The following is a 23,888-nucleotide window of genomic DNA, read 5'->3' on the forward strand; positions in this document are numbered from 1 at the left end:
AAGAAGGAACAGAAAGAAAACTGAACTAACACAGAGGAGTTGCCAGAAAATGGAAACAAAACATAGAAGGCTTCTAGCTGAGACATGATGCTCCAGCTGCTTTGCTAGGACCCTGCTGATTGGCTGGGAAAAGACCTGAGAAGATACTGGAAGTTCATTGGCTGAGAACTGAGTCCTGCAGCTGCATAAAGAGCTATTGATGGGTTTTTTTTTTTATTTTGGTGAGGCAGTGGGGGTTAAGTGACTTGCCCAGAGTGACACAGCTAGTGAGTGTTATGTGTCTGAGGCCAGATTTGAACTCAGGTCCTCCTGATTCCAAGGCCAGATCTCTATCCACTGCACCACCTAGCTGCCCTAAAAATGGTTTTTCTAAAGCACAGTTGTGATCATGCTACCTCCACCTCTCCATTCCCATTTAATAAACTTCGTTAGCTCCCTATTGTCTCCAGGATCAAATATAACAAATTCTATTTGGCGTTTAAAACTCTTTGTAACCTAGCTTTTTACTCTCCAGTTTTCTTACACTCAATGACTTACTCAGTTATTCAACAATTACACCCAGCTCTATGACACTACCCTACTTGCTTCAGACTTTACACGCCATCTTTGGACCCTATCCATTTCCGTTGGCTGTCATCCATGTCTGGAATGGTCTCGTCCTTCATCTCTGCCTTTGGTTGGCCTCAGTTTCCTCACCTATCAAATGGTAAAAACAGAAATAATAATAGCACGTACCTTCTAGGGTTGTTGTGAGGACCCAATGAAATACTGATTGGTAAGTGCTGAGCAGTGTCTGGCAAACGTTAAGTTCTATATGAGTGTGGGCTGTTATTATTATCGTCATCGTTGTTATTGTTATTTTGCTGGCTTTCCTATCTTTTTTCAAGAGTAAGCTCAAAGCCCACTTTCTGCAAGGAGGCCTTTCTCACTCTTCTCTTCTGCCCTAGTACCTTCTCTCTGAGATTACCTTCTGTTTATACTGCACGTATTATGCATATACATTTTTTTGCATGTATTCTCCTTCATTACAAAGTGGGCTGCCTGAGGGCAGGAACTGTGTTTATTAAAAAAAAAATCCTTAGAACGTGGCACACATCATATATATATCTATATATCTTCCGTGGGCTGGGTAATGTGAGAAGTGGTGGTGGGGGTGGCACAAAGAGAAAAGCAAAACGGTCCTTGTCCTCAAGGAGCTTACAGTCTAGTAGAGGAGGCAACTTATAGGGACAAGAGAAACTACATCCAAAGTAATCTCAGAGAGAAAGGTTCTCTGCTTCCACTGGAGTGGAGCAAACTAAGCCTCATGTAGAACTTGTTGTATTTGCCAAGAAAACCCCAAATGGGGTTTTCTTGGCAAAGATGCTGGAGTGGTTTGCCATTTCCTTCTCACACAGCTAGTGAGCGTCTGAGGTTGGGTTTGAACGGAGGTCCTCCTGACTCCGGGCCTGGAGCTCTATCCGCTGTGCCACCCAGCTGCCTTTTGTGGTGCTTGAATTGAATTTTTTAGGGAACCAAAGATTCCAGGAGGTGGAGGTTGGGAAGAAGTAGCATTGGGTACAAGCCCGTTCGAAGGTGTGGGGACAGACAGAAGATGGGATGTTAAAAGCAGTTGGTAGACCAGTGTGATTGACTTAGCTGCCTGAAGGGAAGGACAGCTGATTGCCTTATCTAGCCTCCTGAATTGATGGCTTTTCCTCGCCCAGTCACCCGATATTTCTGATACAGTTCTCTCTCCCCATCCCTCGTCATGGGGACGAAAGGATCCGCCATGAACGTTGGTTGCTCCTGTCGCTTGGCGGGGAGACAGAACACACGTCTCCCAGGAAGGGGCCTCGCTCCACCGGAAGGCCTGTAATCCAGTTTGTTGCTATGGTTGCTTAGATTGCCCCTCCTCAAAAAAAAGGCTCCCCCCGTGCATGCAGGCGTCAGGCCATTGGATTAGGTACTCGGAAACTTGGCTTATGTCTTGACTCTTCTGCTTGGACTTCTACAATTCATTTTACTTTTCCGTGCTTGTGTTAACTCATCAATGGACTAGGTGATTTCCATGGCCTGTCTATGGTGATATTTTGTGTTGTTTCCCATTTTCTTTTTGTTAAATACAAGGAACTAGTTGGTTGGAGACCAGATTAATCATTAACGTGAACATAAGGTCAGTGAAGGGGGAATTCAGGGACTCTAGGACAAGGAAATCTCTGAGTGGAAGCATAAGCCTAAAGCTTGAGAAAATTCTCACTTGCACTGTTTGTAGTAGCTGAATGATTAAGTAAGAGCTGGAGACTGCGTTTGCTGTGAGAAGTGATTTATGATGTGAATGCAGAAGGGGTGTTTGCATCTGGCAATCTGATGTAGCGTTGGAGCCCTTTTAACATTATTTATCTTGGGGACACCCACTGCTTAAACATTTTCCCTCCTTTTAAACAATTTATTGCCTTTCACAAGAGACCAGGGCCAGGCACGTAGCTGGGAAGCTTCCATTCTTGAGGATTTTTCCATGGGGGCTTTTGTGCTTTCATGGGCCGAAGGAACTGGCTGCTCCCGCAAAAGAAAGTTGTTGAGCCTGTCCCCTCACTCTGGGTGCCTGGCACATTGTTTTCTTATTACTCACTTTCTTTAATGAAAGTTATAAATACAACTTTTGTTCTTCATGACCCTAGAGATGTGTGGTATTGTCTGAAGCAAGAGCAAACAGTTAGTATGGCAGAGTGGAAACAGGAGATTGGGCCTCTCGGTAGTGAGGGGGACGTGACTTTGGGAAGTCGTGTTCCCAGACTTCTCTGACCCATAGTTTCCAAAATGGGGGCCATGGTCAAGATAAGAATATTGGCTCTGTCTAAATTACAGGGTGGTCGTGAGGGATCACATGAGGCAATGGGAGTGAAGTGTCAGGGGGTATTATTATTTTTATAGGAACTTTATTCACATGAGTCTTATATCTTAAGACAAGATTTCTTTAGTAATTTTTTTGGTACCTGGTAGAAGTTTTCAGTTTCTTGTAGCAGTTTTGAGAAACACACCTTCTGACAGATGGTCTGGCTGTACTTTGTTTCTAGACCAAAGGATTGAGGAGATGGTCCACTTTAGGTCAGTGAGGTTCGGTCATTCTTTTAGTAAGCAGCTTTCATTTTCCATTTTTATGTGACTTTTTTTTACTTCTGTCCGTGCCTCCTCATCTCTTGTTTTCTGATTTCACTAGACTCCTGCTTGGTGTCCCTGCTTCAAGTGTTTCCCCCTCCAGTACAGCCTTTCGTGATAAACTCCAGTGTCTCCCCAGGATCAAATAGGAACTCATTTGCTTGATATTTAAAGCCCTTTGTGACCTGGCTACAATTAACCTCTCCAGACGCATTTTAGATGACTTCCTTCCATGCACTCTACAGTTCAGCCAGCCTGGCTTTCATACTGTTCATCATGCGTGATAATCCATTTCCCATCTCCACACCTTTGCGTTGGCTGTTTCTCATGCCTGAAATGCACTGTCTCCTCACTTCCACCTCTTAAAAATTCCTAGTTTCCTTCAATGTTTACTCAGTTCAAATGTCACCTCCTGCTTCTACTACATAAGCCCTTTCCTGATGACCCACGTTCTAGTATCTCCTCTCAAATTACCCTCTATTTTGTATTTGTTGCATGTGTGTGTGTGTGTGTGTGTGTGTGTGTGTGTGTGTGTGTGTGTGTGTGTATGTGTGTGTGTGTAGCAATCAGGGTTAAGTGACTTGCCCAGGGTCACCCAGCTAGTAAGTGTCAAGTGTCTGAGGTTAGATTTGAACTCAGGTCCTCCAGACTCCAGGGCTGGTGCTCTATCCACTGCACCACCTAGCTTCCCCTGTATATCCTTAATAAATATTTGTTGATTAATCTCTGTCAAGAAGGAAAGAAAATTCTCTTCAATGTAGTCTTCTTAATTCCTTTGAAATTATCAAATCATACTGCAGATGAATTATATCCTGAGAACATTCTGCCTGGGAAGACTCTGTTTTGCTGTTCATTTAAGTGGCATCCAGCTCTCTGTGACCCCTTTTGTGGTTTTCCTGCCAAAAATACTGGAGTGATTTGCTGTTTCCTTCTCATTTTACAGATGAGGAACCAAGGCAAACAGGGTTAAGTGACTTGCCCAGGGTCACACAGCTAGTAAGTGTCCCAGGCCAGATTTGAACACAGGAAGATGAGTCCATCCACTGTGCCACCTTACTACCCTTGAAAACTCTCTATGTCCTGTTTTAAGGGGCATAATTTTTAACACTGTTAACACTGCAAATTATGGAAAATGCACGTCGGAGCCATCATTTGGAAAGGCTGGAATTCCCCTTTGCCTGTTAACTTTACCTATAATCTGTTTCTTTTACTATTAATTTGAATTATGCTCTTCTGAAATGCTTATCAATGGCTACATTCCATTGAGTTCCTTGTGAACTGTGTTTAATGGTATCATTTTTCTTTTTTTAATTAACTTTCCTTTTTTTAAATGGTAATCCTTGGCTCAAAGGGCTAGTTGTATGGGACTCTCTTCTCAGTGGTGGACATGGATTACTCAGTGCCCTTTTCCTGCATGAGGGTTGGGTAGAGTTGTAGGAGCTGGAGAGATAAGAGGTCCAGGCTCTTTTGACTTCTGGCTGTGAGAGAGAAAATGTACCATTCCAACCTCTCTTTAGGTACCTGCAGGGAGAAAAAGACTCTGGGAAGAAGCCTACATATAGAGGAGCTGGCGCAATCTCCACCATGTTCTATCTCCAGCTTGTCAGAGTAGAGACTTTGGGGAATATATTCTTCTGTTAAGATCTGGGACTGGCTTGGTTGAGCTGAGTTACCTTGCTTCCAAGGGGAGAGCCCCTTCACTCTATTGTCTGGTCTGTCTGTGTCTCTCTCTTTCTCTCTATATAGTGTGTGTGTGTGTGTGTGTGTGTGTGTGTGTGTGTGCGCACACGTGCGTGTATGTATGTATATATACACACACACACACACACACATATGTGTGTGTGTGTATATATATATATATATAGTACTGTTGCTCACATATACATATATTGCTGTTGACTTAGATAAATGGAATTATTTGCTCTTTGCTATGTGTGTTTATTATAAAACTGGTATTTGTTGGGAAGGGGATCACAGAGCTTGGGTCACTCTTTCTTCAATAAGGAATGGTGACTAGGAGCTATAGCTTGAACCTGAAAACTACTTCCCTTAGACTAATAATAATAATAGATACAATTCCAGCCTAGATCCCTCTCTCTTTGAGGAGATCAGAGTGTCCAGCCTCTGGCCCCAACCTTCTACAGTCCCCTCCTGACAGGAATCAGAGTCTTTCTTAGAGAAGGATGGGGGGAAGGGGAAGATGCTAGAGGGACCTACTCTTGCCTCCATGTGAGCCACCTCTAGATAGGCCCATGTACTCATATATGATGCACGTAGGCAAAAATAAAGCAATACCCACACTACAAACCCTCTTACACAATTAACAAGGATTTATTTTTCACTTCCACCTTCTCATTTGGGGGAAAACCCAATAATATCCAGTAACAGATATTCATAGTCAATTAAAACAAATCCTTATTATTTTTCCCTTCCCCTTGATGATGGTGAAGCAACTAAGGCACATTGAGATTTACTTGACCAAGATACTAGTTCAGATGAGTGAAAAATTTGGCTTTCTCATTTGGCCTCTGACTAAGCCTTGCTGCCCAAATGAACTTTTGGATGTGCTTTGGTGTAGGTTACTGTCAACAAGCATTTGTTAAGTGCTTGCTCTTTACTAGGCACGGACTTAATTAGCTACCCCTCTAGAGATACTCTCCTGGTTTCCACTCTCACTGGCAATTTGGATGTCCAGAGGGTGGCTAACTACTGTAAAGGTTGTAGGGGTAACACCTGAGGCGTTAGGGATTTTCTGTAGTACCATTGCTCATGAGCCCCCACTGGTGTGGTCCCATTTGATTATCTTTTTTTGTTTGTTTCAGGTATTACATTTTATTTTATTCTGAACTTAGACACAGCAGAACACAAAAAGAAGAGTATGTATCAAACAGTAGCTCTTCATTTCATATGGTTTCCCTTTTCTTTCAAAAGTATATAATAAATTCTACATTATTTTCAAAACTGCCCCGCTTCGCTGTGCTTCCTTCTGAATTTCCTTCTGTTTTCTTCTGTGCATTTAGAAAAGATATTAATTGATTGTATAGTGCTACCTGTCTTTATTCCTTATTCTTGTTTCTTAAGTCTATTTCCTAGATTATTTAGTGACACTGGAAACTATAGCATCTATATAAGACTGTTCAACAACACTTTGTGGGTATCCTATTATTTGGAGATATTTCCTGCCCAACAGGATAGGAGAGAATGCTGGATTTAAGCTGTCTGTGCAAATAACATCAAATAATCTTGGATCCGGTAAAAAAAAAGTTCAGTAGCTTGTAAAATTTGCATTGGTCCCCATGTTTAAGGGTCTTTTCCTCTTTCTTTCCTAATCTTGGTCCCTATTTTATGAGGCTAAGAAACTTCAAATACCTGTTTGCACAGGTAAATAATACCTATAGGTATGAGGTATTATTCTATAGACTATAGAAGGATGATGGTAGTGACCCACATTCAGACTGTATGTTGCCACAGGTGGGTTTTTTTTTCTGTCGTTAATGAATAGTAACAACTTGGCCTGAATTCAGTGTAGTTTTTCCTCTAGTTCCTCTTGTGATCAAACTTGAGTTTATGGCAGAGTTGCCCATTATTAGGGATACATCCAGAGTTCATTAATGACCTTAATAGACACTAAATTGTGTTTAAATACAAGTTTCTAAGAGAAATAGCTAAGAAAGAAAATAGAAAGGAAAACTAGAATGTAGCAAATTTCCTTTAGGCCTAGTGACTAGTTTTTCTTTGCAGTATGCTCTGATTGTGTAGATGTAATTATTCTCATAACATTTTCAAGTATTTTTCATTATAAGGAAACAAAAGGGCATCTATTTTTATCTCTTTGGGAAAAAATGCAAAAATAAGCAACCAGATAAGGAAGAGCATAACAGATAATTAAAAACTAAAAAATAAATGCTAGCCTAAAAATGAGACCTGCAGCGCCCTTATGTTTCAGCAGGCTGCTGCATTTGTTTTGAATTAATATAGTTCTGTTTGTTCAAAAGCAGTTTAGTCACCAGAGTTCAAGATCATCTCTAACCTGGTGTTTCTCCCCACAGTGCTCCTTTTTATAGCAGACCTAGCATTTAAGAGGAGGCCCAAGGTGTGGGCAGTCGGGGAAGAGTGTGAGTGACTTCATAAATGTACCGCTTCCCATTTTCTTCCCCTTATATTTCTTCTCATGGTATTTTCAAGTATTTTTCATTATTATTATAAGGAAAGAATGTCTATTTTTATCTTTTGGAGAAAAATGTAAATGTAAAAATAAGTAACTCAGATAAGGAAGAGCATAACAGATAATTAAAAATTTTTTAGAAGGGGAGGAAATGAACAAGTGTTTATTAAGCCCTTACTATGTGTCAGACACTCTTAAATGCTTTGCCAGTTTTATCCCATTTGGATCTTCACGACAGCCCTGCAAAGTAGATTACCTATTTTACAGGTGAGGAAACTGAGGCAAACAGAGGTTAAGTGACTTGCACAGGGTCACACAGCTAGTAAGTCTCTGAGGTCAGGTTTGAACTTGGGTCTAGCTGATTTCAGGCCCAGTGCCACCAAGTAGCCTTTTTTCTTCTAAAAACCCTAAACTGAAAATGAGGAAATAAAGCTGGTCGGTGTAATTTTAGTCTGTGAAAAGCACCGAGGGTAAAATAGTAGGATACGTTATAAAAAGGAAAAAAAAACTACACAATGGGATATTCCGTCTCTTTAGGCATTTCCCTGGCTGTTCCTCATGCCTAGGATGCCTGCCCTCCTCATCTCTGCCTCCTGGCTTTCTTCGAGTCCCAGCTAAAACCTCACCTTCTACAGGAAGCCTTTCCCCAATCCCTCTTAAATCTAGTACCTCCTCTGAGCCCCCCTGCTTTTTTTTTTTCAGTGCTAGAAACTGGGTTTATTGCTTTTGGTGATTTTTGACCAAAGGTATTTTATCCAGACAAGTTTTAATGAACTGCTGACCAAAACACTGGTTTAGTGTGGGATTTTAAAAAATATACGTGTGTGTATGTATGTATCTGTATCTGGGTGTATAGGTATGTATGCATACACATATGTAAACACATATGCATGTATACCTACATACATATACACATATATGTAATTTATTAGGATCCGATTTAGGATTTTTCTAATAAACCTTTTCTAAAGTGAATGCTGCTGCTCTTTTGCAACAGCAAAGGGTTCAGCTAAAACAGAGGAATAGGAAACGTATTGCTGTGCTCCTCTGCAGAGCCAAGCCTGTGTTCTTTCATCTGCATGAAGGAAGTGTGACTGGCCAGAGGTGAGGGGTTGGGAGGGTGGCCCACGCAGGATGGCCCAGCTTGAGTAATGTACTACCCAGGCGCCTCCCCTACAGTTTGCCTGCCTGTTACCGAGTGGTACTAAATGGATGCTTTGTTATAAAATCTGGTAAGGCCAGTTAATAGTGGCAAGGCTACCAGAGAGGAATTTGAAGTTCCAGCCACTCTTCAGCCTGATATCTCTGCTGCCCTCTCTTCCAAATGGTGAAAATGAACGATCTCCCTCCCACTGAGGTTGACTTTCCCAGCAGCGGAGGGGAAGGAGGCTGAGCAATGGTCCCAGACTCTCCCCTCGTGACTCCACCCTTCCTATACCTCACAATCAGTGATAGTGGGCAAAGGGCCTGTTGGCTTCCACCATCTTGTATAGCTCATTCTTCCTCTTGACTGCAGGGCCTTAGATGTGGAAGATCTCTAGTAGATCCTGAGATGGCCTTTCTGGTATCAGCATTCGCTGGGGCTTGTTCTCCTGACATTCTTGAATTACCCGTTTCATAGCTAGGAAGCGCTAGCGTCTCTTACTCAGTAGGACCTGGTAGAGGCAGCCGCTGGTAAGGATACTGACCAGGCTGAGGGCCGGGTGACAGTTCTGTAGGGCCTGGTGGGAGATGGCGTGTGGGGTACACTCAGTGGCCTCCCTCTCCTTGGCTATGGCTGCTCAGTCATCAGGGATCTGGCCAGTATTTTGTTTCCTTCTGCTATCCTCACATTGGTGAATTTACCGATCGCTGGGTCCTCAAAGGAGAGCTCATCTTTGATACTGGGGCGGCTTTGATGATCTGTGTAGTTCTCAGGTCCCGCTCAAGCTCTTCAGTCACCTCCCCCAGGGGCTTAAGGTCTTCTTCATCAAGTTAGGGTTCTGTGTAATTAGCATCACAGCAGCTCCATCGCACCTGGCTCATTCTATTTGACCACTCCTTCTTGGTCTTCTTTGCCCCTCCCCTTTTTTGATTATTTCCTATTTATCTTTTCCATAGCTTAGTTTTACATATTTATTTGCATCTTGTCTTCCCCATGAGATTGTGAGCTCCTTGAGGGCAGGGACTGTCTTTTGCCTTTCTTTGTATCCCAGTGCTTGGCCCAGGGCCTGGCATATAGTAGGCACTCAATAAATGTTTATTGACTGACTACCCTATAAATATCAGGGAGAAGGATTGACTAAAGGAGAAAGCTGTTTTTCAAAAACGCTATTTCAGTCTTGACCTTTTCTTCATGCTAACTGATGAAACACTCACTGGTGTTTTCCAGTATAGAAACTTGGTGCAGCATTCTGACGACTTATTTATAACCTGCCTCAAAAGATTACTTTCTATTCACGAAGGAAAAGCTCAATTATGCATTTAAAACAGTTGGTAGCTATGCTTAACATTGTCAGAATGAAATGTTATCCTGCCTGTACCATGGTAGCATACATCTGAACAAAATTACTCCTTGTTCCCCACCCCCTTCCCTCTTTTTTTTTTTTGTGAAGTTCAGGAAATCAATTTGTGTTCAATTTCTTGTGTAGGGTAAAACCTGAGTACATGTACAAAGCTGATGAGTGGGGTATCAATGGAATCTCTGTTAGCTCATTTTTCATCAAGGAGATACATTACTTCCCCAAAGCCGTGATCTAGGACCATTGCCAAGTGGAGTTTAAAAAAAAAATAAGCAAAACCCAACAAACAACATAATTCTTTCATGTAGTGCTCTCCCTCTCTCCCTTTTTGCTTGTCATGCTGCTGGCTGGCTAGCCCATTTAAAACCAAAAATCCATTGGTGCCTTTGCCTAAAGCTGTTTCTGGGTTTCACACTCTTCTAATCTTACGATCCATTCAGACATTTTTCCTCTGGTGGGACTGAAAGGCTAGAAAGAGAGAGGACCTTTGTATTTATAGATTTATGTAGAACCAGCAAGCAGAGGACCCCTCTGTGTAAGATTTATCAGGTTGAGTTGAGTACACTTAACAGATTAGTATTTGAATAAGCTTTGGGTAGGCATCTGAATTCTTACATCATTAGCGGGACCTAAAGGTCACATCTAAAAAAATGTTCCCTACAGAAATACCACAGCCTGTTCCTTTCAAGAGATTTCGATGGATTGCTTAAGATTGAGCTTTTGTTTGTGTGTTTGTTTCTTTGGTGCCAGCCCTTCAAGTGAACTAAAAAGGGCTGAAGAGTTCCTCTGGCAGCTTGGTATTGATCTGGCTCATTTGAAAATGGCCTTCTTGGCAGTCAGAACATGGTCTCCTTATGACTTTGTGACATCGTCATCATCCCAGCCCGGTTGGTCATGGAGCATTTTTTCCCCCTCTTGGGGGCATGTGAGTTCATTTGACGTGTAAGATTCCTTAAAGAAGCAATGGTTTAGGTAAGATACCAGAAAAGATGGTGTATGTAGTTATTTTTAGCTATCTGAAAATGACCTCAGTTTCCAGAAGAGTAAATCCGTTCTCAATGTATTGGCATCCACATGGGGACAAGGACAAAAACTGGCCAGTGATTTCAGCTCATCTAGTTATTTGTCACTGAAGTTACTTTCCCATCATCCTTCATTGTTTCTGCTTTTATTTCCACAGCAGCGGATCCTGCACCCACTTTCATGTTTTTACTGATACTTTATTGTTTGCTACTTCCAGACAACATTTGCTCTGTCACTGCTGTGGAATAGTACGATATCTCTCTGTCTTTGCCTAGTCTCATATCTCTAGTAGATTTTTCTAGCTCAACTTTTTTGGTACCATGCTATTTTCTCTCTGCACTGGATATGATGGCATTATTTTGTAGAATATTAGATGTGGCAAGGCTCTATAGTTTAATTCCCTTATAGGGACTTTGAGAGGTAAAATAGCTTATTGAGGGTTAAATGTCTACAAGTAACTGGTTTGTAAACAACATGCCCATCATGGAGTATGGGCTACAATTATTATCATTAGGAGCAGCAAGTCTTGGGTTAGAACTCAGGCATCTTGGCACTCCCTAGCCTCCCTCATACACTATGTTGTATGTCATAGGCAGGGAGAAGTTTCCTTCTTGCCTCTACACGCTCAGCCTACTGATCTAGGGTGACATTTGCAAAAAATTGACCAACTTCTATTAAAATCCGTAAAATCATCTGTTTAAAGCTTGGAAGGAATCTTAGAGGTCATCTAAGGTGAAACCCTTCATTTTTTTAAATGGGGAAACTGAGGCTCACAGTTTGTCACTTGACCAAGGTCACTTAGATAATGAGAGCATATATACAAAATACATGCAAACTAAATGCATGGTACTTAAGGAGGGGGAGGGGACTGGCCAATGGGGATCAAGAAAGACTGCATGTTCAAGGTGGTGCTTGAAGGAAGAGAGAGCTTTGGTAGGAATTGGATTAGAGACCCAAAGGACAGCCAGTGCAAAAGCATAGGGACTCCTTTCCTAAGAGGTGGGAAGCAAGTTCATCAGTCTTCTGGAGTCATGACTGGCCATTGCATTGATCAGAGTTCTTAAGTCTTTCAAAGTTATTTTCATTTATAATATAATACTCATTGTGTAAATTGTTCTTCCTTTTCTGTTCACTTCGCCCTATATCCTTTCAAAAAAATCTTCCCAGATTTTGCTGTCTCCATCCCTTTGGCATTTCCCATGGTGTGATAATATTCCATTAATTGACATATCATTTTAGGTACTTTTGATCAGCCACTACCTAACTGATGGATGTCTACTTTATTCCCAGTTTTTTGCTATAACAAAAAGTCCTGCTTTAAACAAAAAAAATACACTCTTGGGTTCTTTCTTTCTTTCTGTCTTTGACATTTTGAGGGCATATACCTAGTAGAGGTATCACCAGGTCAAAGGGACATGCACAGTCTAGTGAATTATTTTGAATAGCTCCAAATTGTTTTCTAGAATGGTTGAACCAACTTACAGTTCTGCCAACTGCATATTAGTGTGCCTGTCATTCCAGTTTCTACCTCCAACATTTGCTATTTTTTATTTTTTTTTTTACCAGTGTGATAGGCATGACATAGAAGCTCAGCATTGTTTTTCTCTTATTAATATTTTGTACCATCTTTTCATAATTGTTGATAGCTTGCCTTTTTTCTTTTCAAAAGTGACTTTTTATATCCTTTAATCATTAATCTATTGGAAGGTATCTCTTGTTCATATTATAGTTGTAACAATTTCCTGTATACCTTGGATAGCATACCTTTATTAGAGAAATTTGTTACCAGTATTTCCTCAGCTGTTTTCCTTCTAATTTTAATCCTAAATCATTTTTTAAAATCTCGATTCTTTTATAGAAAGATGGATTTTGTTAATTGATCTCAGAGTTTGCTTGTACATTTTTACATCATTATTGCCTCTGTTTTTGGATTTCTTGTTGCAGAGTGTTTGAAGTTGACATTTGGTCGATGTGAGAGCCTAATATAAGAAAGAATTGCGATCTGGTCCTGGGTGTCCAGTAATGACCAAAGTTGACCACCAACAGTCACTAAGGTCATTTCTCAGTCTGGGATGATTACGGTGCATTTCCACTGGAATGATTTCTAGGAAATCTTGAGCCTTGACATTTTTGGATTTTGCCTTCTCATGCCTGTATTTCTGAGAACATTTTTCAAACGGTTATTTAAGTTCTTAGCAGATGCCACAAAGGTGACTAATAAGTGATAAAGAGAATTATGATAGGTATTGTTTCTATCCAGAGCCTCTATTCCAATACAGATAACTTACAGTTCTACAGTTATTTTTGAGACATATGACAAATGCTAATTTATTTTTGCTGGAATGACATTTATGATTTGTTCCTGAGCACTGCAACATGGGACTGATGGGGGTGGAAGGGAGGGGAGTTTCCCTGCTCGCCAGCTTCTTCCTGGTGCTGCTGGAGAGCCCCGCCTTGGGAAAACTCAGAAGCCCTAGCCCTGCGTGAGCTGAGCCGATACCAGACATGTAAGTGACAGTGTGTCTTCCTTCTCATCATCTCCTTGCTCAGCTGCTCCAATGCTGTGTTTTGGCTGAATTTTGTCCCAGAGGCTGCCAAAATTGCTAGCTACTTCCAACTCTGCACTTTGGAGATTATCTGGTTTTCACGTGCCTACCTGGTGATGTCCATCCCTTTTGACTTGGCTGCTTGTTGGGTCCTGGATTCTTTTGGACTGTTGTTCTGTGATCCTTTGTGGCTGGCTGAAGGTCATTATGGATGTCCTCTCAATGTCCCCCACTTTCATTTTGTGACCAAATACTATTTCACATATCTTTTGACTATTACACTTTCCTTATTTTTCTTGATGAAATATTTAACAGTTTTTACTCAGATGTTTGGAATGCTTCAAAAAGAAGGATGTTTCTCAGTTGTCTTTTCTGGAACACAGCTGTTATCCTTGGAAGAAGCCATGTATCACCATAAAGCTGTGATTATGCCTTTCTATCTTAGGATAGTAATAATGATGAAAACAACTGGCATTTATGTAATACCTTAAAGTTTGCAAAACCCTTTAAAATACTATCTAATTTATCCTCACAAAACCCTAGGAGGCAAGTGCTGTTCTTCTCATTTTCCAGATGACAAAACTTAGACAGAATTTGCTCAGCCGGTAAGTGTCTGAGGCTGAATTTGAATTCTTGACATCAGCGCTAATGCTCTATCCATTGTATGGTCTACCTGTCTTCAGGTAGATCATTGAAAGCTTGAGTCCAAAAGAATCTAGTTCCCAAGTATTGGCTGAGTCAAAAGTGGATGGAAATCACCAAGTGGATTTAATCTTATCTTGACACTAATTCTCCCAGACAATTTTGATTGGGGGGGGGTGGGCACTCCAAAGCCCAGAACACTGAATGTTGTTGAGGAGAGATCAAGTGTTCCTGTTCAACACCTGTCCTTTCCCGGGAAGCGTAGGGCTGTATTTCACTCTGCTAAATGAAGATGGCATGTGATGGGCTGCATTTGGGGAAGATATGCTTTTAAATGATGGTAAAAACACAAATCCGTCTTGTCTGTGGGCTCTTGAGTGTAGAAATCCTTTACATTTTCCCCAGCTGCTTTTGTCATTCTAATTGTGTTGATCCCAGTTATCTCAATGCCTGATATGGGAGTGTTTGCTTTTATCTGATAACTTCTGAGGCCCAAGTTATTTCATTTCTCTTGAGGCCATAAGGCAGAGGAGTTTTTATGGAGCTGTTTCTCTCTGAAGTATGGAGGGGATTTTTCCTAGAGGAGAAAGAGAATTGTTAGACATCATTTTGGTCCTATGCTATGTTTGAGCAAACTATTCTTAGCATATGGGAACACAATGCAACTGTTTTTTGAGACACAGGGGACCCTAAACAAACACTCATTTTTTATATGCAAAAATATTTTCTCAAGTTTTTTTAATTGCTTTTTATCTCGAACTGAAACACTCAAATAGAGTGTTCACACACACACACACACACACACACACACACACACACACAGAGAACACAAAGAACATTCTGTATGAGTCTCCATTTCGTGCCTTTGCTTTAAAAAAAAGTACGTTACCTATAGAACTGACCTGTTTCCCTGAGCTTCTCTTTTTAAAAACATCCTGTGACAGGTTTTCCATTTTACTAGGTCAAAAGCACATTTGATTTGTAATGAATGAAAATGAGGAGGTTAAATAGTCTAGGGAATTCTAGGAAAGTTTCTGGCAATGTGGTTTGGTTTTCCATGGAGAATTCTAAGTTACTTCTTAAATGGGAAACAACAGGCCTGTGCCATATTATGACCATTTCACCATTCTGTGTCTCTGTAAGAAAAAGCCTCGCTAGTTCTTGGATCTGGATGGTTGACGGAGCATTATTAATTGCTTCTGATGTACTGGGTACTGTGCGAAGCCCCGGGTCAATAAAAACATGAAAACAGAACAGTTTCTACTTTCAGGATGCTTCCATTCTAATAAGGGAAGAGAAAACCTAAAGAGGAGCTGGAAATAGGAGAGGAAGGTAGAATGGGAGGGTGCCTGGGCAAGGCAGCTGGTGTGGAGGTGAATCACTCAGGTGGAAGTAAAAGAAGCATCGTGGTTAAGGCTCCCCAAGATACAACGATCCTAGGCAGGGACTCACCGATCAATGAGTAGCCTCAGGGTGGATCCGAACGCTGGTGTGGAGATGGAACCCACTGGAGAGCACTGGAGAAGTGGAATGAATTGAAAAGTGTCCTTGTCCTTATGGGGACTATTGAAGCAATCCTAAACTAATTTAAAAGGTTTTATACATGTTTCTTCTCCAGTTTTATTTTCTTCATAATGAATATTTGTGTAGTTGAGTCTGGATCTCAGAATCTCAGAGTTGGAAAGGACCTCAGAAGCTGATTAATCTAATTCCCACCTGATTGAGCTTCTGTTGTACATCACCACGAGGAATCATCAAGCCCTGACTCCTCTGCTGACACTATTGAGTACCCCTTCTTCTTGATATGCTCTTATACTGATGTCATTTTGGTCCTCTTTGAGAACAAAGGGCAGCAGCCATCTCTCTCTTGGTTTTTGGTTCACCAGTCTCTCCTGGTTCTCCTCCTACCTATCTGACCTCTCCTTCTCAGTTTCCTAGCGGATCTGTCTGCCTAGAATCTCTGTTTGCTGTAATCCATACTCCATTCAACCACCAAAATGATTTTTCTAAAGCAAAGGTCCAACTTTATCACTCCCCCACTTCAGATAATTAGTTCATTATTGCCTCCAGGATCAAATACGAAATCCTCTGTTTGGTATCCAAAGCCCTTTATAACATAGTTGTGTCCTGTCTTTTTTAGTCTTCTTCTAGCCCACCATGTATTCTTTGATCTAGTGACACTGACTCTTGGCTGTTCCTTGCACAAGACACTCCGTTTCTTGGCTCTGGGCATGTCTCTGCTGTCCCCTATGCCTGGAACACTCTGCCAGCTCATCTTTGCCTGCTGGCTTCCCTGGCTTCCTTTTAAGTTTCAAATAAAGTCTCATCTTCTACAGGGAGCCTTTCCCAGCTCCTAGTTCCTTCCCTCTGTTCATTATTTCTTGTTTATCCTGTATGTAACCTGTTTGTTGTCTCTTGTGTTAGATTTTAGGCTTCTTGAGGCCGGGACTATCTTTTGCCTCTTTTTTTCTTTGTTTTTGTTTGTTTTTAATTTTTTTATTAATTTATTTTGATTTATCAACAATCACTTCCATAAGCTTTTTCCCTTCCCCCCTCTCCAGGACGGATAGCATTTTCTGTCATGAGACTTTTGGAGATGTCTTAGATCCTCGCATTGTTGAGAAGGGCCAAGTCTACCAACGTTAGTCATGGCACAGCATGGCTGGTATTGTGTACAGTGTTCTCCTGGTTCTGATGGGGTGCTTGGGTGCTTGTACTTGGACCCCAGTTTCTCCCTAGCCTCAGAAACACTGTCCCTGACAGTTTCTCCCCAGCCCAAGGACACTGTGCCTAGTAATTACTCATGAGTGGGCCCCAGCAAGACCCTTATCTCTCTCCTTGGTGCAGTTACAAACAGCCCCTGAAGGAATTATTAGTTTGAACTGGCTTTGCACAGGGTCATAAAGATATACTACCGCCCTACCTCATTATCTACATCCTGGACTCCTCAGTAACTATATTCTAGACTTAAGACATATGTATGCTCCCTACATCTCTTCTTGTCAAACAAGACATTGATTGGTGGCAGACTGGACAACTCTCAGTTGTCCCTGACTGCTAGTTAACTTTGTGATGTAGCAGGCCTAAAACCACACCTCCATGTGGCCCCCCCCTTGTGGGCTTTTCCCAGTGGACTCTGGGTAAAATGCCTTCTCAGTAGATATAAAAAATGCATGTTTCTTTAAGAACTGACCACTCCTTAACCACTCCTTAATCCCACCCTGAATCCCCTAGTTAGCATATTTGGCACATGTTCTGTTGTATTTTATCCTATATAAACTTTAACTGTACCACTTTAAGATTGCAGGATCCTTAACAATCCTCGCGGCTGAAAAGCAATAAATCTTTGCCACCTTGATTTAAAGAATGCTTGAATCTGTGAATTCATTCCAGACGACCTGTCCCATACTCCAGTCTCTGAGGGGTCACAACCTCTCAAACCGAAGCAGTTCTGCTCATTTCATTCAGCATCAGTCCATATAAGTCTTTCCACATTTTTTTGAAGTCAGCTATCATTTCTTATAGCACAATAGTGTTCCATTACATCATAAACCACAACTTGTGCAGCCATTCCTGAACTGATGGGCATCCTCTCAATTTCTAATTCTTTACCACCACAAAAAGAGCTGCTATACGTATTTTTGTTCGTGTGGGTTCTTTTCCTATTTTTTTGATCTCTTTGGGATACAGACCACTAGTAGTGGTATTTCTGGGTCAAAGGGTATGCACATTTTTATAACTCTTTGGGCATAGTTCCAAATTGCTTTCCAAAGTGGTTGGCTCATGTCACAACTCCACCATTTTGCTTCTTTTTTAACACTCATGCTTAGCACAGGGCCTGGCACATAGTAGGTGCTTACTAATTGTTTATTGACTGACCAACTGGGCCATCTTGTTTTGCCATATCTGAACAGGAATCTTTATAACAGCGTGATTGACAAGGGTTCTTCCATCCTTTGCTTGAAGACTTCTAATGGTAGGAAACCCGTTCCATCCTGAGGCAGTCCATTCTACTGTTGATTAGTTCTAATTGTTTCGAAATTTTCCCTCACATCAAACCTAAATGCAACTCTCAGCATCTCAGCTGAGAGAGAAGCTGTTGGAGGGGGTGGGGGAGAGAGAGACAGAGAGAGATGGAGAGAGACACACAGAGTGAGACAGGGAGGGAAGGAAGGAAGGAAAAGGAAGGAAGTAGAGGAGGGACAGAAGGAGATGGGGGGAGGGAGAGAGAGAGAGAGAGAGAGAGAGACAGACAGACAGACAGACAGACAGACAGACAGCGAGCGAGAGCATGCATTGTCAGCTGTGCTCAAAAACCACGAAATGTAAATGCTGGAATGCCAGGCATAGACTAAAAGGGCAGCAGTCCCTGCCTCTCTGGGCTACCCCAGTGTCAGGTACTTCTCCCGACCTGGTGGTAGTTGTAAGCTCGCATCCTTGTTATTATGTTATCTGAGGCCAAATAGAATAAATCTAAACCCTTTCCAGGTGTCAGCCCTTCAATTATTTGAAGACCTCTCTCTCTGTCCCTCCCTCCTCTCCCTCCCTCCCCCCCCCCTCTCTCTCTCTCTCTCTCTCTCTCTCTCTCTCTCTCACACACACACACACACACACACACACACACACACACACACACACACCCATCCTCCTTTCCAGTTGGATTATATACTCCTTGAGGGCAGGGATTGTTCCTTTACATGTTTTTATCACTAATATGCTTGACCCATAATAGGAACTTAATAATTGCCTTTTTTGATTGAATGAAATGCTTTCCACCATATTTTTTCCCTTTCTTTCTTGAATTTCCAAAGATAGGTATGTCTTTTATGTGCCTTTTCCCTGTAACCAGATAAAATAGAGAAATAATCCATTTGTTCTCAGTCTCTGAAAAAAATTGTTTCTCCTTATGCATTCTAATTTGAGCTTGACTGCTAACTCACTATGTGAGGTCTCCAGGCCTATTTGTACGTCTGTGAAGGGAGGGTGTTAGAGCAGAAAATCGCTAAGTTCCTTTGTGTCTCAAAAAGAAAATCAGTGATTAAGAATCCAGTTCTCTGAATGTCATTAGGAACAAATCCTGTACAGTCTTTTCTGTATTATGAAATCGATTTTAACGAAATGTTAAGGTGAGCCTTTCCACATATTCTCCGGATCACTTTAAATGATATCATCAGATGGTCATAAGTGCTAGTAAGATTTAGTAGCAAATCCATAGTGCCTTCTCTTAGGTAGGGTATGTTCAGCTGGTGTTCTCATTGAGCACCTGGAAACTGGGGGATTGGCACCTGCTTTCAGGCTTGTGTGTTGGAAGGGAGGGCCCTCCTGCCTTCCCCTTCAGAGCAACGGCAGTCATCTTCTGTTTCTTCTTGTCCACAATGGCTCAGGCTGTGAACTCTGGGGTGACAAATATAATCATGTGCAGGGCTGCAATGCCAGGCATAGACTAAAAGGGCATCAGTCCCTGCCTCTCTGGGCTGCCCCGAGTGTCAGGTACTTCTCCCGACCTGGTGGTAGTTGTAAGCTCGCATCCTCCTAGGGATGCCTGTTTCTGGAATGGGGCCATCTTGCTGTGTGTCTTTTCTTCTCTGGTGTTGGAGTAGCTGGGTGGTGCCTGGATAGGATTGGGGGGTGTGGGTTGTAGTGGCAGAAGCAGCGGTGACTTTCAGCAGCATCTCAGCTGAGGGAGAGAGAAGCTGCTGGAGGGGGCCGGGGGAGAGAGAGACACACACAGAGACACAGAGAGAGAGAGATGGAGAGAGACACACAGAGTGAGACAGGGAGGGAAGGAAGGAAAAGGAAGGAAGTAGAGGAGGGACAGAAGGAGATGGAGGGAGAGAGAGAGAGAGCGTGTGAGAGAGCGCACTGTCAGCTGTGCTCAAAAACAGTGAAATGTAAAACATCCAATTAGCAGCTGTCACAAAGAAGCACTTTGCAGATGTCCCCAAGATGTTTAAATACTAGCCTCTCAACTATTTGTATTTGTGGTGATAATTTATCATCTTACTGTAATTTACCAGTAACTCTAATACATAGCAGTATTCCTTGGAGGAAGTAGGGTTGGGGGTGAATGGCCAATTACTGGGAGAATGGAGAGCTGATTTCCCATATTAAGAGGTCAACCATGTCAAGCTGAACCTAGGTAACCTTCAAGGACAGATAAATGATGAGGATGGGTAGAGGTCATCAGGCCCTGTGGCCTCACCTCTTGGCATAGTGGGTAGAGTGCCTGTCCTGGAGTTTATGGCCAGCCTCAGATGTTTATTAGCAGTGTGACCCTGGACAAGTCATTTAACTTCTGTATTAGTTTCCTCAACTATAACATGGGGATAATAATAGTAGTACCTACTTCTCTGGGTTGTTGTAAGGATCAGATGTGACAATACTTGTAAAAAAAACAGTAGCACATAGTAGGGCCTATATGAATGCTTTTATTCCTTTCTTCCCTCCCCTATGTGTACCTAGACACTGTGGTTGTCTTATAATTTAGGAAGAGTTGATTGGCACCTGGAATGCATGGAGATAGCATGGTACTGTGTACATGAAAGGTTGGATTTGAAGTCAAAAGTCCTGTGTTTCCAATTAGGTAGTCAGTACCTTCTTGCCAAATGACTGTATAATAATGTATATAATAGAATTCTGTATGCCTAGGTACATAGGTATGTTTGGGAGCTGTTGAGTCCTTTGTTCAGTAATGCCTGCCTTTTCATGACACATTTGGGGTTTTCTTGGCAAAGATGCTGGAGTACTTTGCCATTTCCTTCCCAGCACATTTTACAGATGAGGAAACTGAGGCAAATAGGGTGACGTGACTTGCTCAGCGTCACACAACTATTGAATGCCTGGAGCTGCATTTGAACTGAGTTCTTCTGACTCCAGGCCCAGCACTGTATCCACTGTGCCACCAGGTTCCCCCGCTGTTGCCTGTAAATTTTTTTAGCTGTTCTTGTCCCTGATACCATATTGGATTAGGATTTTGCCTCCCTTATCCTGAAGTTGTTGCATCCAGGTTATTTCATAGTGTACACTGCCACATTCCTGTCTACCACCACCACCACCACCACCACCCTCGCTTCCACCAGGGAGAGTTTGGCATGAAAAATGGTTTCATATGTGGTCTTCTCATATGCATGGACCATCATGGTTTCTATGCTGTATGCTCTACTAGCTCAGGAATCCATGGTCCCAGGGAGTACCAGTGTGGCACTCCCACTATTGACCCAGGTTACAGCTCTTCTATACCTTAGCAGACAGTCTTTCTGAATTCCTGTGGTTGAAAAAAAAATCATCACCTGGTAGTCATTATGTCTAGACTTAGGTAGGATGATCTTTGGATGGTGGAGAGTCAGTAACTGGGTTCTTACTCACCTCTCCCACCCTCCCTCCCCATAGGATACTGAAAGACCATGCAAAATGTCATTCCATTTATCATCATCAACACGTATGTATGAATACATGAAGTTTTAAAATTCTTATTATACTTTGCCTTTAGATCACCTTTATTTCAGAATGTATCCCCTCACCACTGCTACATAGTGACTCATCCCTGGTAACAAGAAAAAAAAAAAGAAAAAAGTTTAGCATACCTAACAAACCATTCATTGAATTGGACAAATTCTCCTATACTTAACTCTTGTTATCTCCCACCTCTGCAGAGGCAGGAATGTTTTCTAGGCTCCTCTCTAGTGCCGAGTTTGGTCACTAAAATTACATAGTCTTAATTTATTTTTATTGCTATTTATATTTACATTAAATTGGTTATACAATTTTTTTTTTTGGCAAAGAGTCGGGTCTTGTCTAAGACTTTCAGGATTCAGAATTTTCAACAGGGAGAATTGTAATTTCTCTTAAAATATACTTTGTCTTTTGCTACCCTTTTTCTTTTTTCATGATATTTCCCCTACAGTAGGGGATACTGGGGTCGGTCTAAATTCTGATTTTCCCATCTGTTGTATGCCAAGCCCCTGCTGCTTTGGAAGAGAGCCCCCAGTGAAGAGAGTCAACAGTCACCAAAAGCTTCTTAGAGGTTGGTCTTCCTCCTCTGTGGGGCCATTGTGGCCTGTTAATTCTAGTCATTGTTGCTGTTTTGTGAGAATGCTTTGTGTGCAGGATGGCTTGGGTTATTAGTGGAAGACAGAATAACTAATGAACTTGCTGGTGTCAATTTACATGTTGGCAACTCTTCACTGGGAAATTGAGATGCAAATTATGATCCAAGTTTTGACTTTGGCACCTAATTCAAGGAGAATTTTGAAAGTCTGCTTTCTTAATGAGGTTGTTAAACTGTATCCTCTTGTTCCCTAACTAACATGGGCTGGAATTGTTGAGGAATCTGCCATTGTGTTCAATCATCACTGCAGGTACCCAATTTACCTAAACAGTAGTCCTGAGATTGGATGAATGGATAGGGAACCATAAATGTCAGGCTTTAGAGAGGAGTCCTTCCTTGAATTGCTATATGACCTTTGGAAAATTGCTTCACTCTTCAGCTCCTCTTCCTTGTGCTGTGAAGACAGTTATTGATTATAAGGCACTCGGGTCAGTTTCTAAAGTAATATGAGCATACCCCGTTCAGTTGGATTAGGAGAGAAATGGTGTTGGGATATGTTACAGGGGCTGATATGTTCCTTTGATGAAAAGTCATTTTTATACCTAAATTGGGCACTTCTCTATCAATGAAAGGAAATGTAGGTAAAAGAATATGAGTTCTTGTATCATTCTTATATTTCTCATAAAGTAGAGAGTTTATTGTCAGTTCAATCACCAGTGAATTGGTCCTTTACTAGGACGTTTTGGGTGACCTATCAATCAAAAAGTATTTATTATTATGATAACTTTATTAGGTATTTAAAAGGAACAGCAAGTGGTATATAATAGATTTACAATTTAATGTACAATCATCTTTTTTATTATACTATGTTATAAAATGCTTGTTTTATTCCATAAATTAAAAAATAAAGAAAAATATTTATTATGTACATCTGTGCGCCTAGCACTGTGCTTATGTATTTTCTTCCTGTATAAGGCATACGTATTCATGAGATATGATTAAGAAACAAATATCTGTTCAGTGTAAAATGTGTCCTCTTTCCAAAAAAGGCTTTAAAGTATATGAAACATTAAATGATAACCCCAGTGTAAGTCCATTGCCTGTCTATAGACAGATAAATGGTAAGTGAAAAGAAGACAAAGATTGCCATCTGTAATTTGCTCCACTACCTGAAAGTTTTCTCCCATAATCCTCTGTGAATAATAGCCTATTGACATCTTTGGTTTGACTTTTGAGGGCCCCAATTTTGTGATTTGATGTAACTGCCACACTGCTCCTCTGAAGCTAGATTCTTTTCTCCCTGCTCCCAACAAGGTGGTGGATTCATTTTGTATACCCTCAAATATGGAGATGATGTCTTTCCCCCATTAAACGTCTTGAGGCAGGGAATGTTTGGCTTTTGTCTTTGTGCGCCTGGCACCATGCCTTAACACTGGCTGTTTAATAAATGCTCATTCATTCATTCATACATACATACATTCATTCGTCTCATAAATTAAAATTCTACATCAGAAGCCAGCCTGGGAGGGAGAGGAACTATTTAAGAATGAGATGGATGGTGGAATGAATTCCATTTATTTCCTTAAATACTTTCCATATATACAGTAGAGCAGAGAACAAAATCTGTTTTAAAGGAGGCCCAACTTTTTTGCCCTCCCCATCCCCACCCCAGGAAGCACCTGGCTTGCAACCATCCCCACACTCTCAACTCTCAAGCTTAGCTATCTGAGGCTTCCAGAAGGATAGCTCATTTGTTTTCTTGGTCAGTTGCATTGCTGCTTTCTTGATTCATTCAGAAAGGTTATTTGCATCCCGTAAAGGTATCA

General features: G+C 41.5%; 1 protein-coding gene and 1 pseudogene across 1 annotated transcript in view; one reads left to right on the top strand and one right to left on the bottom strand.

The window, feature by feature from the left end:
• FRAS1 (Fraser extracellular matrix complex subunit 1) overlaps nt 1–23,888 on the top strand; it is a 479,438-nt gene that overhangs the window by 43,588 nt on the left and 411,962 nt on the right.
• On the bottom strand, nt 8,749–9,328 carry LOC144455307 (small ribosomal subunit protein uS7m pseudogene; annotated as a pseudogene).

Source organism: Phascolarctos cinereus, unplaced genomic scaffold, assembly GCF_003287225.1.
Source record: "Phascolarctos cinereus isolate Bilbo 61053 unplaced genomic scaffold, phaCin_HiC Scaffold_9;HRSCAF=440, whole genome shotgun sequence".
Classification (NCBI taxonomy): domain Eukaryota; kingdom Metazoa; phylum Chordata; class Mammalia; order Diprotodontia; family Phascolarctidae; genus Phascolarctos; species Phascolarctos cinereus.